Source organism: Sorex fumeus, unplaced genomic scaffold (assembly GCF_029834395.1).
Source record: "Sorex fumeus unplaced genomic scaffold, SorFum_2.1 ptg000063l, whole genome shotgun sequence".
NCBI lineage: Eukaryota > Metazoa > Chordata > Mammalia > Eulipotyphla > Soricidae > Sorex > Sorex fumeus.
In genome coordinates, this window is record NW_026606120.1 from 59,039,376 (window position 1) to 59,052,646 (window position 13,271).

At 42.1% G+C, this 13,271-nt stretch overlaps 1 protein-coding gene and 1 pseudogene across 6 annotated transcripts in view; both read left to right on the forward strand.

Moving 5' to 3' along the window:
- The window catches only part of BCAS3 (BCAS3 microtubule associated cell migration factor), a 660,253-nt gene that overhangs the window by 508,661 nt on the left and 138,321 nt on the right, over positions 1–13,271 (forward strand). The gene's annotated exons all lie outside the window — the stretch shown is intronic.
- LOC130036189 (40S ribosomal protein SA-like) lies at positions 277–1,215 on the forward strand (annotated as a pseudogene).

Here is a 13,271-nt window from a genome sequence, read left to right on the forward strand (position 1 = left end):
TCGAATTGTACCGCCTTAGACAAAGGCACCATCTTCAGAAATCCCATGTCTCCAAGTAATGCCCACTGATGCCTTGGAAAGGAACATTCCAGTGCTTCTTTTTTTCCCTAAGGAGTATTAAGAGATTGAGCATTGCACAGGTTCTGAATTTTCGGAGAAGATCTCAAATTAAAAAAAAAATCTCACTTTCTGTGCTGCCCAGCAAGGTACCCATACGGCATTGTTCACGATTCCCGTCGTAACTTAAAGGGAAATTTCATAAGGTCCAGAGCCCTCGATATCCTGCAGATGAAGGAGGAAGATGTCCTCAAATTTCTTGCAGCAGGCACCCACTTAAGGTGGTACCAACTTGGACTTCCAGATGGAACAGTACATCTACAAAAGGAAAAGTGATGGCGCCTACATCATAAATTTGAGAGAACTTGGGAGAAGCTTCTGCTGGCAGCTCGTACCATTGTTGCCACTGAAAACCCAGCTGATGTCAGTCTGATCTCATCCAGGAATACTGGCCAGTGTGCTGTGCTGAAGTTCACTGCTGCCACAGGTGCCAGTCCAATCGCTGGCCGCTTCACTCCTGGAACTCTCACCAATCAAATCCAGGCAGCTTTCCGGGAGCTGAGACATCTAGTGGTTACTGATCCCAGGGCTGACCACCAGCCCCTCACAGAGGCGTCTTATGTTAACCTGCCTACTATTGCTCTGTGTAACACAGACTTTCCTCTGCACTATGTGGACATTGCTATCCCTTGCAACAACAAGGGAGCTCACTCTGTGAGTCTCATGTGGTGGGTGCTGGCCTGGGAAGTTCTGCGCATGCGAGGCACCATCTCCTGTGAAGGAGGTCTTGCCTGATCTCTACTTCTACAGAGATCCCGAGGAGATTGAAAAGGAAGAGCAGGCTGCTGCTGAGAAGGCCGTGACTAAGGCGGAATTCCAGGGTGAATGGACTGTCCCAGCTCCAGAGTTCACCACGACTCAGCCTGAGGTTGCAGACTGGTCTGAAGGGGTGCAGGTGCCTTCTCTGCCCATTCAGCAGTTCCCTACTGAAGATTGGAATGCTCAACCTGCCACAGAAGACTGGTCTGCAGCTCCCACTGCCCAGGCCACTGAGTGGGTTGGAACCACCACTGAGTGGTCTTAAGCTGTTCTTCTAGACTCAAACGGGAAATGAAAATAAGGTTGATGGAAAATAAATGAGTTTCTTTAAAAAAAAAACCTCTCCCCAAGGTGGTCCATGGGCTTGGGCCCACTGTGCCCACATTTCCAGTACTGACAGCCCAAGGAGCTTATGAAATTTTGATCTTGAAAATAGGTTGTGGCTTATCTCGTACCTTCTTTCTCATAGTATTGACAGTCCCACTGAATTGCTTGAGGCAGATAGCATCTCTGCGATCACTGTGCTATTTCAACTTTGTGCTGCTGACAACATTAGAAGTGTTTTAACAGGGTTTTAATGGGCAGCCTCTGCCGCTCCTTGGAGGGTTGTGAAGCGCTGCCGTGAGAAACCCTCCCTGCTTCTTGTGGCTGACATGCCCTCTTTTCTCATCCAGCTGCTGCTTGTTTAGATGGCCGCCGTCCTGGTGACAGGCACTTCTTATTTGGGCTGTGCAGGACTAGGACTTGAATTCCAGAAAGGAGATTGTGTAATATAAAAAAGGAAAGGTCTCCTAAGGACATTTTCTTCCCATCCTTTTGGGGACCGGATAAATAAGGCAGGTTTGGGAGGGCAGGCAAAATAGAGGGTCTAACCAGGAGGAAGCGTGCCCTTCCCAGAACCTTCCAGAAGAATTTCCCTGCACATCCATAAAGCGGAGTATTCTCAGCTGATGGAATCACAAGAATCTGTTTAGAGAATGCCATGTCCAGAACCCCTGTTTTCTAGCTTTCCCACACTTTAAAGAAGACAATTTTTGACTATTTTATGATTCTCCAGATTATTCTCTACTATTATGATATATAGATAGGTAAGATAGGTATCTATGTGACATAGATTTAATATATATTAACTATAATGTGTCAGTGAATTAAGTATAATGAATTAATGCTGCTTTATCAAATTTTATTCCATGACTTAAGCCTCAGATGCATGAAAGTGACTGAGGACCAGAGCAATAGTACAATAGGTAGGGTGCTTCACTCCCCTACACCCCCTCTATTGTCCCCCAAGCCCTGGCAGCAGTGATCCCTGAGCACAGATCCAGGAGTAAGCCCTGGAGTGTTCCCTGAGCATCGCTGGGTGTAGCAAGAAAGGGAGGGAGGGAGGGAAGGGAGGGAGGGAGAGAAAGAGAAAGAAAATGACTGAATGCCTATCTGGTAGTATTAAACCTCAAATTTAGGATGAAAGAACATGAATATCCAATCTTCCTAGAATCTTCTTTACTAAGAGAACAGGGTAATGAGATAAATAAATAATATTATATTGACCTCCCACTGCAATTCCAAAGCTAGTTCTTATTACCTGCGTCCACAGTCAATAGGATACCGAAGTGGGGTTGGTTGGTAGGAATGGAAGCAAACAAAAAAAAGGTTGAACTAATCAAGTTTAGTGTGAAGTAAGAATTCTGTTCATCAGAGGGGGTCCCCCTGGCCCCTTAGATCTCTGTGTTCCATCTTGATAGTAGACTTCAGAACAGAATCCCCAAGTTTGGAAGGAAATAGCAGAGCAGATACCAGCTGCTATGATTATTTCTCTCCATCTTTTCCCCTTTCAGGAATGGAAACAGTAGTTTATGTGACTCTTTTTAAAGGAGATCTAAGAATACTTCTAATGCCAGCGAGAGACTGCCTTCACTTCCAGCTCTGCCTACTTAGAATTTTATCATCACCCTCTGCAAGTTGTTTCAAGCTGTCTGAGAAAAATCTCCTATCAGACACTTACAGGCCATTTTACAGCCTTCCCTTCCCAAACCAAAGTGATAGTCTTGAGTTGTTATCTGCCCTGCAGTGATTTAAGATTCTTAACTTCTTGTCACTGTTGGGAGCATGATTAGCTATTAAAGGTATCAATCTGATCAAGATCAGAGATGGGAACAACAGTCAGAACACCTGCAAACAGATTCTTGGAAACTCAATCCATGCCTCCTTCCCTCCTTTCTCCCTCTTTCCTTTTCATCTTCCTTCCATCTTCTTCATTTAAAACAGTACATGCTTATTATTTTATTTATTTTGATCCAAAGGGCCAAAGAGCTAAATAATTAAATTCAAGGCATTGTCAGAACTCTGCCTTCCTTTTTAAATTAAGACACTAGTGTATTCATCATATACTTTAGATCTACCATTTCACACCTCGTCAAGTCAACATTCCCACGGCCCCCTCACCATCCCCAGCCAGGATCCTTCCACCACAGTCCAGTGCCCATTCCTCTCTTGGGACTCAGCCCCTCTCAGTTGGCCACTGTTGTGCAGCTCTGCTGCTGACCATTTCCTCGGCAAGATCAGAACACAGGCTTTATTAGTTATGCCTTTGTTTGGGGTCTTCTGCAAGGCACCAAATAAGGAAAACTGCAGGAGGCTGCAGAATATAAAGCAGGAAACTAGAACAAGGCCTGTGGGAAAGAGTAATGATGAAGAACATAAACCCTGCACTTAGCAGGCAATCCGTAGTATTACCCAGTCAGTATATTTTCCTCCCTCTACCCCTGCATCCTCGTTGAGAAAATGAAAAAAAAAGTGAGAATTATAACCTACTTAGATTTGGGGGGATTAAATCAGATCATGCATTATAGTGCAGTGCCTGACACTTAGAAAAGGGTTGACAGGAGCCATTACTAATGTTTCTGTGTTTAAGGATACATGTATTTGTTATCCAGTAGATGTATCTGTAATCCCTCCGTGTACTCAGAGTGCCTAAATTAGGGCATTTGATAGCAATCATATTGACATAGATGTGTGTATGGAGGATAAACAGTGACAAAATGCAATCAGTAAACAAAGACATGACAGAATTGTGGGAAACTATAAATAAATGATAAAAAGAAGGACGTAGTATAAATCTTTGCAAGAACGAGCATTCTGAGCCTTGTCACTTCACGTGTTTTAATTTCGAGAGCCTTCGTCTCCTTTTGACATGTAGTCCAGTATTAAAAGACCGGGGCTTTCTCCTCAGGCCAGGAGCGGGGGTGGAGCGGGGGTTCCTGTCACTAGCCCCCCAGCTTTCTCTGTGAGAAGGAGGAGTTGGAATAGATGGTTGCTGAGGGTGCCTTTTGATCTAACTTTTAAAAATCTCTTGAAAAACAAAAAGAGGTAGAAGCATGCCTCTTTTATGTTGGTTGCTTGGGGGTTTTGTCCACAACCAGCTGTGCTCTGGGATTAAGCCTGACTCTGAGCTCAGGGATCATTTCTTGACATGGGCAAAGGGAAGAAAATGTGGTGCTGAGAATCAAACCAGGTTGGCTGCGTCCAAGTTAAGTGCCTTAACACCTGTACTCTCTCTCCTCTTTTTATAAACACGTAACTGAAGTAAATGTTGTTTTCTGCCTGTGCCGTGCTTGATCTTTCTGTGAGATTTCAGATCTGACTTGCTGTCTTTCTGTCTTACAGGTAAGGCAGAAGGGAATGCAGGGCTTGTTTATTATCTTCTTGAATGATGCTTGGTTGCTTTGGATGTTTTTTAAATTTTTTTGTTGTCATTTATCTTTGCTCAGTGACCAGTAGACTTGGTCATTGCAGACCATGGCCCAGCCACAACTCCAGATTGATTCTCCAGCCCATTGGCTCTCAGCGTTTGCTTTAAGTTCCTTTTGCCTCAGTCAGCTGCCTGAAGCAAAATCTCTGCTGCTCCTCGGTGCTGCTGATTTCCTCTGCTTTCATGTCACTCCCTCTTTACAGATGGAGGAGGTTATTTGTTAGCTGCACAGCAGCCAGCCCTCAGGTGGCCTCCTGTAGTATTTCTTCACCCTGGACTTTCCTTGTTCCCTGGTTGGTTATTTCTCAGTCATGTAAATGCTCAGTCACTAGGAGAGCTCGCACAGCAGGGAGGCCTCTTGCCTCGCCCATGGCTGACCTGGCTTTGATCCCCAGCATCCCATATGGTCCCCTGAACCCCACAAGAGTGATCTCTGAGCACAGAGCCGGGAGTAGCCCCTGAGCATCACCAGGTATGGCCCCAAAACCAAAGTGAAGAAATAAATAAAATGCTAAATCATTGGCTTTTTTCAGATTTGCCCAGCACCAATGCACTCCGCCCCTTTACCTTCATCTTCCCTTCAGCTGATGATCATGCAGTACATTTCCCACAAATAGTAACTTTACTTTTCGTGTCTGAAAGATTTCAGAATGGTTTTTCTGCAATATTCTGAAAAATGGAAAAGTGAGAAAGAATACAACTAACCTGATAATGGGTTGCATTGCAAGGTGCCTGCCTACTTATTCTGTCTTCCCTTGAGAACTGTCTCTCTTTTGCATTTCCTTGTTTTTTTAAATCTTACCTGCCGATCTCTAATGAGAAGATGTCTTGAACCTAGTTCATTATAAATGGCTGTGCAGTATCTTTTAATTTTCATTTTAGGCCAAGTTTTTTTAAGAAGCTTAAAATATCAATTAATGTACATTTGAAATAAATATTTTAGGGCTTTTGGAACTGTATTATATATATAACATATGTAAAGGTAAAAGGTAAAGGTAAAGGCCCTCCCATTGTTCGTCGATTTGCTCGAGCGGGCCCAGTAACATCTCCATTGGAGACTTTGTTGTTACTGTGTCTGGCATATCGAATACGTCACAGGGAGCTTGCCAGGCTCTGCCGTGCGGGCGAGATACTCTCGGTAGCTTGCCGGGCTCTCCGAGAGGGGAGGAGAAATCGAACTCGGGTCGACCATGTTGGCTGCGTGCAAGGCAAACGCCCTACCGCTGTGCTATCGCTCCAGCCCTATATAAATAAATTTAGAGAGAGAGATGGGAGAGAAAGAGCAAATTATTTATTTACATGTTGAGAGACTTAAATTTTTTTTGGCATCAGTTGAAGGGGTAATGTTTACGCTATTCCCAGTGATGTCCAGGGACTATTCCTGGTCCTGTGCTTAGGGATCTTGTATTCAGTGCTGTGTTGGAACCAGCCTTGACACATGCAAGGCAAGAGCGTTACCCACTGTACCCTTTGGCCCACCTAGGGCCTGTGGTCTAACAACCTTGGAAGAACATAGATTAACAAGTAACAGTCAATTCAGGTATATTTAATATAACTGATTTATTAAGCCCGGGATCCTAGTAGTGTGTAAAGTGATTACCTCAGATGTCAACCAGGCAGTACAACTAGAACTCAGTTACAGCTTGTTCATGTTTAAAGGGTGTAAATGTCATCATATTCTCAAATTTGAATAGAAAGAGGTGAGTACACCCCTAATCAAGGACAATGATGCATTTCCTTACCAATTGAATGTAATTAAGCATCTAGGGATCAAGTTTTTCTAGGCTTAATTATAAGCCTAATAAGGATTGAAAGGAGGTTTTATTATTTCTCCTGTATCTTTATTACCAATTCATTCATTTACAAATGGAATTTCAGAGGCACCCGTGTGGGCTTGTTTTGCTAAGAACCACAGGTGGCCTAAAAATGTACAAAGCTAAGTTCTTCTTAGTAGGAAGACACAGTGTACCTATGACTATAAAATAATACCAAATATACAGGTAAAAGAGTGGCAATGTTTGTAGGCAGGGGTATTTAGTACTCGAAGTTCAGGAGAGGCTTTTTAGAATAAACTTTGTTGGAGGAGAGGTTTGTTATATGAGAGAAGTAATTCCAGGCCAGGCGAATAGTAATCAGAGAACAAAAAATCAAAACTATCCCATGCAAATATCCATAGCTACCACTGACAGAGTTTTTTTTTTAAACCAGAGAAGTTAATCCAAATAAATGTGTTTTAGTTGGCCACAAGAAATTCATCAGCAGTTATACAAAATCAAAGAAACCGGGGCCAGAGTGAACTTACAGTGGGTGGGGTATTTGCCTTGCATGTGACCTACCTGGGTTCAATCCCTGGCATTCCATATGGTCCCCCAAGCACTGCCAGGAGTAATTCCTGAGTGTAACGCCAGGAGTAACCCCTGAGCATCACTGGGTGTGACCCAAAAAGAAAAAAAAACCCAAAGAAACCTCTGCAGCAAATCCGTCCTGATGAACATGTCAGCTTTGCCTTGGAATTTTTATAAAGAGGTATAAAACTTTTTCTCCTCTCACTCTTCCCCGACAAGGCCTGGCCTGGTCTAACGACGTTGGAAGAAAATAGATTATGCGTTATATATAATAGTAACCCTCTTTCACTTAATAAGTGGCTGTCTGAATTCCTGGCACTGATCTAATTTCAATTGCTTCTGAAGTTTACCTTTTATACTTGTGTTGGTTTTAGCCAGTCACCACCATGTCAAAGGTCACGAACTTGTACATTTCCTCTCCCAAAGATTGACTGTATCCCTGCCGAGTTTATTGGCATCTCTCTAGATTAGCTTATTTAATTTTGCTGTCATTGGTTAATTTATAAAACATAAAGCTTTTTTTGTTCTTCTTTCAAACGTATGGCAAATGGGTGGTAAAGGAGAGGTAAAATGAAAAGAATTTATCAGTTTTTTCGGCATCTTAATTACTGTAAAGTTCTCTAAATGTGTCTTTAAGGATGTAACTTTATTAACTTGGAACATCTAATTAAAACCAGATTCTAAAACTCTTTGAATTAAGGAGTGGTTATAAGCCCAGAGTATCTTATCTCCACAATCAAGAAACACTTAGGTATGTTGGACGTGGTAAATGTATTTATTCTCTCAGCTTCTTTTTTTCACCTGAGATCGGCGAAGGGGATACTTGTTCTTCACTCACTTGAGCACAATCAAGGAAGAAAGGAAGTGGGCTTAATTACTAGTAATTGTTCCAAGGTTCTATTTTCTTTACAAAGGCCATTACAGAGACTAACAGAGACTCCTGTTTTTATTTTTATTTTCTTATTTTTTTTAATGAATCACTGTGAGATACAGTTACAGACTTACAAACTTTCTTGATTATGTTTCAGTCATACAATGATTGAGTTTTCTTAGATATTCCTTTTTTTGGAAATAATTGTATATTTGTTAAGGTTTACTTTTTTCTCTATCACATGATCATTCTGATTTGATACATATTCACCAATACTACATGGTTTCTAAAATGCCAGCTAACCACACACTAATGTCTATTCATATACATTTTTTTAATTTTTAATTTTTTAGTTTTGGGGATCCATAACCAGCAATGCTCAAGGTGTTACTCCTGGCTCTGCACTCAGGAATCACTCCTGGAAGGCTCAGGGGAACCATATTGGGATGCCAAACCTGATTCTGTCGCATGCAAGGAAAACAGCCTCCCTGCTGTGTTATCACTCTTGCTTCCATATACATTTTCGTATTATTACTGTCACTCCAAAATTGTGGGCATGGAGAATGTAGAAAGTACTTGTTCTGTGATACCTTCTTCTCAGGTAATTCTAGTATGTCAGAAAAAAAAGTGATTCTGAAGCATTTGGAAAGAAGCAACACTTTGACTTTTTTATCTATAGATAGAGAAGAAAGTCTTCGTCAAATTTTAAATGTTTTGACTCTTTGGAGATCTTTCTCGAGGATTTCATTCTTGCTTGTATCATGAATATAATTTAATCTAGGATAAGCCTTGGTCATAGTCATCTTGCAGTTCTTGTTTATTGAGTTGTGCTGAGTTCATCATTCTCAGCAGCCAATATTGTTCTAGATCGAGGCATGGTTTCTAACATCTCATTTTTCATCCATGTAAATTGGCTTCAGTACATGTATTTTCTTTAACTTTTCTCTTTTTCCTACCATTGAGACCAACAATTTTGTCACTTTAAGAGAGAGGAAAGGAGAAGATTATCTTTTATTTATCACCTACTATATTGCAGATGTGCACAGCCTTACATGGACACCATTTAAGCCTCAGGGCAATACTGGGAGATTGCTATGACCTCATCTTACACGTCAAAAAACTGGGGCTGAGAGAAATTTCTTCCTTTCAGTGCACCCATCTTTATCACTTTCATATTTTATTTGTTGTATTATTTGTGAGGACCAGAAATCAGAGCAGTTACATTCTGTATAAAATAAAATTATTTTCTGGTGACTCTTCCCAGTGAGATTCAGGAAAGAATGTTGAAGACTTGAGAGAGAGCTGCAGGAAGCTACACTCGGAGTACCTTTATCAGAGTGTTAGCCCCATTGTCACAGTGGCTAGGGTTACTCTAGTGAGATTAATGTTGTCCTCTGATCCAGGTTGGTGAGATTTCTGCTACACAGCATGGGGGGTGGAGGGTGCGGAGGAATTGTGTCTGGGAATAATTACCTGAAGAAGTATTAACAGACTGTTCTAGAATGGTGCACATTCCAAAATCTGAACCTGGAAAAACTCAATCTGTGGTTTCTAGTATTTGGGTGTTTCATACTGCTCCAAAAACCTGGTGAAATTTATAGATTCTTCCCAGAAGACAGCAGCAATGAACATGTGCTCAGACACTCAACACTGTCTATGCTTGCAGGGGGGTCAGGACCCCTGAACCCTTGAGCCCCCAATTAATATCATCATTTGGCTGCTGTGGGCAGGTGCTGGGTACTGACACTACCTAAACATATCGCTTGGACCGGAAATGGGAGTTGAGAATGGAAGACCCCTTAGGGACTGTGGAAAACTCTTAAGGGACTTGAGTTTCACTGGAAATTTCTGCTTGCCCCAAGATAAGGTGAGCTGAACCATGAAGCCTGGAGTCAGTCTGAGATGCTGAGAGACCTTGTGCCCCGAGGTCATGTGACTGAAAGCCAGGGCAGCAAAAAGCAGTCAGGTTGGATCACACAGGCCTGAAACTAGGGAAGTTGGTTCTGCTCAGAGGCCTTTCAAACTGGAAACCTTATGTGGCAAGCTGCCCTTTAAGACTGCTGCTCTTTTCCATAGGGATTTTATTTTGCTCTCTCCTTGGTTTTATATAAAACTCCATTAAGGTGGTAGAAGGGAATTTTATGAGAAAAAGGGAGACCAGCTCTTACAGAGATGTTAGCAGCGCCTTTCCTCTTTCTGGTGAAGAAGCCCAGGGAAAGAGAGCACAATCTTGACCTGGGGAAGATTTCCTCCCCACCTGGAAACCCTTTCAGCCCCAGAGGGTTTTGCAACTCGGTGTAGTTGAATGGTTTTTTCGCTCCTTCCTTCCTCCAGACCTACTGCTTCACCCCAGGGCCCAGGAGACTCCAAGGAAAGGTTCCCTTGTAGGCCAATGTGATGACTTCTATTGGTAGGACTCTCACGTCATCTGGCTCTCTGTGAAGCCTCAGCTAGTTTGAGGAATACACAAATCTTTCATGATGTTGCTGGAAGATTCTTTTTAAGGCCCTGTTGTGTTGTGAAATTATGAAGAGGAGTGTAGACACATTGAAATCTTTAACCACAGAAGCTGCCTTAACAGGAAACCTAATTTATAGTGTATTTTGAAAGGATTTAAAGGTACTAAAGTAATGGATCCAAGATAAGGAGAGTCTTTTCTAAAGCCATTTAATGTTCTCCTAAGGAATGAAAACTGTCACCTTTTAAGTCACAGACCAATTTTCCAACTAAATGCTGTAATTTTCATCTAGGTTTGCTCCAGTCCAATTGTTGAACCGCATCCTAGTACTTCTGACACTTCTCAGTTTAAGTAGCTAGACTAGCATATGAGAAGAGTTTCCTTGTCTCTTTACACTGGTCCCCAGTTGTATGACCATAACCTGGTGTGCTTCCAGCTGAAAATTTGTTCTAAAGTGATGTTTTAGGGCCAGAGAGATGGCCCAGAGGGCTAAGCACATGCTTTGCACACAAGACACTAGGTTTAATTATTGGCACCACAATGTCCTCCAAGCACTTCCTGGAGTCACCCCTAAGCACAGAGCCAGGAATATCCCTGACTACTGCTTAGGTGTGGCCCCTGAAACACCATTCCCCCCCAAAAAAAAATCAGTTATTTTATCTTAAAATGAGTGTTGATGCTATATTCTTGTTTGTCCTATTGCTTAACTTTTTAGTTCAATTTATCAGGCAGAACAACAACTTTCCTGGCCTACCACCACATAGCCCCAGAAACAGCTACAGTACAAACATGGGTTGGGTTATGTGTTCTGTTACTCTCTGTTGTGATCACATTACAAAAAAGAAGCAGAGCTAGTCATAAGCTCATGAGTGCCGGAACAGTTTCTAACTCATCTCTTTTGAGTTCCAAATTTAGAATATAAAGCCATTCTGGGTATCAAGGAGTCTGATTTTAGTAAGAACTGTAAAGGCAGACTTTAAAATATTCTACGAAGTCAGGGGCTATGTTTTACTCATATGCAGTGTGTTTAGTATCCCAGCTAACCTATGAGTTTCATGAGTTTCAATCCAGGACGAATGTTCCTTTTCTTAGAAGGAAAAAGGCAAAACAGTATTAGGTAAGCATGTGAGCTTTAGGCAACTGTAGATGCTGGCATAAATGTTTCATACATGAACCACTTTGGCAAAAATGTGTGAAGACATTTCTCTCAGAATCATTATCTGAAAGGATGCAGGGACAGGACATTGTTTTTCTTTTGTGACTAGAGAAATAGTGTCCTTATTTGGCATCTTTTGGGGATGGGGATGGAGGTGGGAAGGCACGGCAGCAGGGCTTAGGGCTTATTCTTGGCTCTGTACTTAGGATTCACTCCAGCTGTGCTCAGGGGATCATATGGGCTACTAGGGATTGAACCCAGGTCAGCTACGTGCAAGGCAAGCACCATACTTGACTGAATTTGACTCCCCTCTCCCCCCCTTAAACATCTTCATTGCATTTATGACAGATTTGCAGGTTCTCAGATATGATCAGTTTCATGACCCATGTACTAGTCCTGCCCCTCTTGTTTGGGCAGTAACTCTTTCAAAACCTTAAGCCCATGAGTTCTATTCTGGAATCCAGGACAAATGTTCCTTTTCTTAAAAAGGAAAAGAAACAATATGAGAGACTCTCTGCAAACTCTCTTATCCACTATAGTTCTCTCTTCTGTAGGCATCTCTGACCCTTGTGATGATATACACTGAAAATTATTCTTATTCTTACGTTAAAAGAACTATTTTCTTTAATATCACTTTAGCATTATATATCTCTTTACCAGACCACAGCAGCTAGCAGAGCAAATATTGTAAGATAAAAAATTATGTTGTCGGCATCAATTGGGAATTTCATGGAATTTGCTTCTCTCTAACTATATTTCCAGATGGGGCCATGTGCCTAAGTGTTTGCTTTAGGCCTCCAAGAAGTCATTCCTTTGCAATGATCTGTAACCAGACAGTTCTCCCTTGAGACAACCTGTGGGACTAATTTGAGTAGGAGTGTGATAAACTTTGTCACCACTTAAGAAGAAGCTAAAAATACTTCTTTTTTCCCTTCTCCATATTATCTAGAAACACTCTTTAAGGGATATCGGAAAAGAGGTGGTGAAGATTAGAGCTGGTTGGGAAGGTCCTAAGTGTCCAAGTTTCATTTCGGAAGCTTCACACCTTTTGAGCCCCCAGGATGATTTTTTGACCCCTGGCTTTTTACAGGTTCTCTTATAAAAATTTGAGCTGCACAGAACATTTCATGGCTGAAAGCTTTAGCAGAAGTGATTTTTACAACTGAAGATGGCCTTCCAGCAGGACTGTCTTACTTAGTTCAGGGTCCAGTAGAAAAATGATGATTCATTGAACTTAGTACTCTGGAGAAATGACTCAAAATGGGCTTCTTGTTAGGTTGCAGTTGTGCTGAGACCCCAGTAGCCAGAGGTTGTTCTAAGGGGAAAGCAAGCATGTTTTCTTGGAGGATGAGGGGGAGGCCAAGGTGCAAGGAGGCGGAGGGATTCTTGTCTCACTGGGGGATATGTCTCATCCTCCTTGTTCCGGTATTTTCATTAACTGAAAATGGAAAGGATGTACACAAATCCTGTCCCTTCCCCTCCCCACCCAACCTTCCTCCTATAGAGCAAACTTTTTTTTCCCCCTAGTAATTTTGTGCAGGACTCCAATATATAAAACAGATACAAGTGGAGATGTTTCCTTAATGGAGGGTGCAGGGGAACTCCCTGCCCCCCCCCCCACCTCCACCCCTCTGGCCTCAGTACTGGCCCTGGAGGCCCTTCAATTTTTTTTGATCTTTTCTAAAGAACTCTTCCAGCTGTGGCATTCTGTAATTCTAATTAATGTGAAGTGAGCATTATTAATATCAGTGTTTGGGGCTTTTTGTTTTTTCACTCAGTACGTAGATTAGGGAGGGGAGAAATGGTCTTAAATTTTA